Here is a 6000-nt window from a genome sequence, read left to right as displayed (position 1 = left end):
TAATACACTGAGACCAAGTCAGATATTTATTACCGTTCTAAAACCGGGACAGCTGGATAGATTCAAGAATAAAGAATCTTTACTACTTGACTCTAAAAACAGTTTAAAAAGTTTTAGCTTCCTTAGAGTTTATGTGAGAATAATTTATTTACAAAGAACTATTTCAGACCATATTTCTTAGCATATTTGCATGATGTATAAATGTCATGTGCAAAGTAGACCTTTGCGGTCAGTTTGTGATCTGTGATTTCCATTGTATTGTTGTCTTTATAAAAAATATATAATTTATCAAATAATAAAAAATATATATTTAAACTGCTGTGAGTCACCTGTTTTACAACAAAATCGATTCGGAATAATTGTAAGCCATTATAGGAAATCACTCAAGAACTGATGCTTCATATGAAGAGTTTTGCATCATAACAGTAAACATAAGTAACCGTATATGTTTGTCATGTTTATGCTAACGGAAGGGCCTGATGTTAAGAGCTGACGCATACTGTTTCTGCAGGTAATCACTCTGTGTTTTCTAACAGACCTTTTTATCAGGTGGCTACAGAAACATAAACCGCATATATCACTGACTTTCAATTTAGGTAACAGGCTCACGACCATTCATATCAAACAAGAAGATATTTAGGCACTAATGCGTCATACTGCGTCAAATTCTGACTTAATTCTTAATAGAAAGTCACAGCAAAAACAGTGGTAAGAAAGAGAAAGAAAATGAATGACACAACACTTCTGTTAAATGTTGCTGTACAGCTGAATACTATGAAACAGCACAAGAATATAGTAGGAACATTATTCATCCATGAATCCATTTTCCAAATCACTTATTCTCTGTAGGGTCATGGTAATGCTGGAACCTAAGTAAGAGTAGTATGGTATTCCTTATTCAGCCTAGTACCTTGCATACTTTCAACAAGCATCCTTACTGACATCTAGTGGCCAGTAGTGGTGTTAAACTTAAACGCCAAAAAACAAAGACAAAAACAAAAAATAAATAAACAGAGATTCCTTGTGGAATTAATAACATTTCAAAAAGTTATAAATTGATTTGTATTTTAATGAGTCAAATAAATATTTGACCCCTTCGCAAAACATGACTTAGTACTTGGTGGCAAAACCTTTGATGGCAATCACAGAGGTCAGTCGTTTCTTGTAGTTGGCCACTAGGTTAGCACACATCTCAGGAGGGATTTTGTCCCACTCCTCTTTGCAGATCCTCTCCAAGACATTAAGGTTTCGAGGCTGACATTTGGCAACTCGAACTTTCAGCTCCATCCACAGATTTTCTATGGGATTAAGGTCTGGAGACCGGCTAGGCTACTCCAGGACCTTAATGTGCTTCTTCTTAAGCCACTCCTTTGTTACCTTGGCCGTGTGTTTTCCGTCACTGTCATGCTGGAATACCCATCCACGACCCATTTTCAATGACCTGTCTGGCTTCAATGCCCTGCCCCTTACGGTACATGGCCCCGTCCATCATCCCTTTGATGCGGTGCAGTTGTCCTGTCCCCTTAGCAGAAAAATACCCCCAAAGCATAATGTTTCCACCTCCATGTTTGACGGTGGGGACGGTAGGCAGCATTCCTCTTCCTCCAAACACGGCGAGCTAAGTTGATGCCAAAGAGCTTGATTTTGGTCTCATCTGACCACAACACTTTCACCCAGTTCTCCTCTCAAAGGCAAACTTCAGATGGGCCTGTACATGTGTTTTCTTGAGCAGGGGAACCTTGTGGGCACAGCAGGATTTCAGTCCTTCATGGTGTAGTGCAGGGGTGTCAAACTCAGTTCCTGGAGGGCCACAGCCCTGCAGTTTTGTTCCAACCCAGCTCCAACACACAAACCATCTAGTTTTCAAATAAGCCTGAATGACTTAATTAGCTGGATCAGGTGTGTTTAATTAGGGTTGCATCTAAACTCTGCAGGACTCCGGCCCTCGAGGAACTGAGTTTGACACCACTGGCGTAGTGTGTTATAAATTGTTTTCTTGGTGACTATGGTCCCAGCTGCTTTGAGATCATTGACAAAATCCTCCTCCTGTGTAGTTCTGGTCTGATTCCTCACCGTTCTCATCATCATTGAAACTCCGCGAGATGAGATCTTGCATGGAGCCCCAGTCCGAGGGAGATTGACAGTTATTTTGTGTTTCTTCCATTTGCGAATATTCGCACCAACTGTTGTCACCTTCTCACCAAGCTGTTTGGCGATGGGATTTATGTAGCATTTTGACCAATCAGACACAATTTTGCATTTGATATAATAAATCAATTAGTTATTAGATTAACAAATGGTCACAGACCCCCCCACTGTTCTTGTATATATCAATATATCTATCAATTCGTCTTTGGATGATCTAATTGAGAGTGAATATTACATGTTGATACCTATGCATTATATTAGTGTCTTAAGAATCTTTAGAAGTTTGTGCATTAACCCAGCTGAATTACCTATGCAAATTACCATGTCCAGAGACAAAGAATCGTAAAACTTTCCCTCCAAAAATCCAGGACTCCATTGGGTATTTGACACACCAGAGGTGTGACCTCTATAGCAGATAAAGCTCTAACTTCAGAGACGCCCCGGCAGTCTGCGGTTTTGTTAGATCCTAAGAGGATGTGAGCTAGAACTTTTTCTGGACCCTCTAAGTTTTTGTGCCAGGCCTTGCGGCCTTGTCTTTCCATTCAGCCAAGCTCCTTAGACCTCAGCAGATCTCTTTCTTAGCTCTTTTTCCATTCAATACTTGGAAGAACATTTCTACCTCAGAACATCTTTGGAATTCATCACTCTTCAACCCGGAAGAACGTGATCGGGAGTCCAAAACTTTGAAACCATTAAGACTTTCATCTGAGACTGCATTCCGGACACTCGACCCGACCAAAGGCAGTGCAAGTATAACATTTAACTAAACGAAACAGAGGTTTAGTATAAGTTATAGACCCCATTATAAATGGTGCTGATGGTTTTACTCAGGTGGTTAAATGACTTTCTCCATAACTGCATTCTCTGGTTTTCCTGATGTTTCATCCATCAACTCTCATTAGCCTTTCCCATGTATGAGTGATTGTATGTTTGTTTTTTAGTTTGTTTGTTAGACTAGTCTGCATTAGTGTTTAGTTACTAAAAGTTGTGTGCACAAATCACATGAGTTGCATATTAAATGTCCCTTTACGATTTTGACCCTCGCTACATGCTCTAATGCATTAATAGGAAAGTATTTTCTGTGGCCAAGGAAATACCCTTTCTTAGCGTTGATATGAACTTACACTGAATGTTCGCTGGACGGACAGATCAGCTGATGGCAATTTAATTCTGCGACAGTTATTACTGTCAGCCGATATAAATAATTGTAATTAATCATAATTAATTATATACAATTCCCTTTCGAGTTTATAAATTGTTACAGTCTTGTAGCCCATTCCAGCCTTGTGTAGGTCTACAATCTTGTCCCTGACATCCTTGGACAGCTCTTTGGTCTTGGCCACGGTGGAGAGTTTGGAATCTGATCGATTGCTTCTGTGGACAGGTGACTTTTATACAGGAAACAAACTGAGATTAAGAGCACCCCCTTTAAGAGAGTGCACCTAATCTCAGCTCCTTGCCTGTATAAAAGACACCTGGGAGCCATAAATCTTGCTGATTGATAGGGGTTCAAATACTTATTTTGGCTCATTAAAATGCAAATCAATTTATAACTTTTTAAATGCATTTTTCTGTTTTTTTTTTTTGTTGTTATTCTGTCTCTCACTGTTCAAATAAACCTACCATTAAAATTATAGACTGATCATTTCTTGTCTGTGGCCAAACGTACAAAATCAGCAGGGGATCAAATTATTTTTCCCCCACTGTATATGACATACAATTGTTTTTGTTGCTATAACACTGACATATCTGTGCTGTACTATAATTTTATAGATTTACCTTTCATTGAACAACATTAAAAATAAATAACCCATAGGCCAGAGTAAGATTGTCAGTCCTGTCTTCCTGTGTCTTGTGTTTCCCTTCCTCTCATGCCCATATTTGGTTTTCCTGTTCCCATTTAGTTTCCATGATTAGTTTCCAGCTGAGTGTGATTAATTATCTAGTTTTCTCCCTGTTTATAAGCCCTGTTTCCCTGTCTTCTCGTCCGCTGTTAAATGTCTTCCTTCGTTGGTGTCACGTATCCGGTTCGTGATCTTTTGTCCAACTGCCACAAATGGTCGCCTCTCCATCATATTGGCTCTCACACCACACAGACTGTCATATATTACCCAGGACTGCATTTCCCAGCATTCATTGCACACAAGTACACACAGCTGTCTCAATCACATGCTCACACCTGAGAACCATTTCACAATCGCACACTCTTTATAAACCATTGATGTCTTTTCACAGGTCGCTGTATATTGTTCTGCGTATAGCACTCCCCAAGTGTTAGCTGCCTTACTGGGCAATTCTGTGTAGAGCCCTGCGCGGAACTGTTTTCTTCATCCCGCCCGCGCCCGCCGAATTTCTGACCATTACCGCCCGCTCCCGCAACGTGTGTGTTACACTCCCACCCGCTCCCGCAATATGTATGTCCACTCCCGCCCGCACCCGCAAAACTCTGAGAATTTATTCCCGCACGATAATAGAGATGCATTGATTTTGTGTCTTCTCCCGTCCCGCAGGAAAAAAAAAAACGTATTGTATTGCTATTATTAAAGAGATTCATGTTTGTTTCTTTCCCTGACCTGCATGTATTCTGACGCACTGGTAGGGAAGATGAATATAGCCTGGGCTATCGGGGACATCTAAAACGCTTAGGCTACCGCGAGTTTCTTTAGACTTCAAGTACTTTGATTTTGTTGACAATGACATCATGTCACTAGGCTACCTCCCGATCCCGCAGTGTTTTTTTTTAGCCGCCCATTCCCGCCCGCAGCAAAGTTCACACCGCCCGCTCCCGCGAGATTTGCGTTGGGTCCCGCGGGACCCGGCGGGTCCCAATCCCAATGCAGCCCTCTAATTCTGTGTTTATGTGTAGCTCCGAGTCTTGTTCTGCATTTAGCACTCTCCAAGTGTTATCTGCCTTACCGAGCCATTCTGTGTTCTAAGTCTAAGTTTAGTTTATTAGTTTTCAGTCTCGTTTCCTGTTTCCCGCCCTTGTATCATGGATTTACCCTTGTCTCACCGTTTCGGAGTCTGTGTTTACCTCGTTTGGATTATTGCTCAGGTTATCGGACTACCCCTCTTCTCAAGCCCTCTGGATATTGTTCACCAATCGAGGACCCACGCATGCCCTAGGATTACTCGTGTCTTGACCATGCCATACCCGTTTGCTGGTGTTTTGACCCTGTCTGTTATTTGACTGTTTATTAATAAAAGCTTGCAAATGGATCCGCATGTCTCACGTCTCGTTCACAGCATTACAGAATACACGGCCACACAAGGATCCAGCAGCTGTTCAGAGGAACATTGGCCAGGTACGGACACAACAAGTATATTATTTGCTATTAAGCAAGACACACGATCGTTGGAAAGCCATATTTGAGAATTTTTAGCCATTGCTCACATTATTTTGATAGAGATTTTCTGTGATGGCATAAATCAACCACTTTGGTCTAAGCTTAGACGCGAGGGTCCGCGTTCATCACTCTGTCAGTTTATGGACTATGCTTTGTTGTGCGTTGGCTCTCCATTCACTATAGGTGTCGCGGAGGAGGAACGCGACACCGCATCTTTGACTGAAATGGTGGCTGCACCAGAGTGCGCTCACAAAATGGCGGCAACAGCGGAACCTGATCACAAAATGGTGGACACAACAACACCCTGTCATGTCATTGTTGCCAGTCATGAGCCAAGTCAAGTCACCATTGATCGTCGTGAGTCTCTTCACGTCTCAGCTGATCGGCACGAGTCTCTTCACGTCTCCGCTGACCTTCCAGAGTCTCTTCACGTCACCGCTGACCATCCAGAGTCTCATCACGTCTCAGTGGATCTTCCAGAGTCACTTCACGTCACCGGTGATCA

This window comes from Barbus barbus (genome assembly GCF_936440315.1).
Source record: "Barbus barbus genome assembly, chromosome: 37".
NCBI classification, from domain to species: Eukaryota; Metazoa; Chordata; class Actinopteri; order Cypriniformes; family Cyprinidae; genus Barbus; species Barbus barbus.
The sequence above is the reverse complement of the archived record's forward strand: the minus strand, read 5'-3'. Positions refer to the sequence as shown.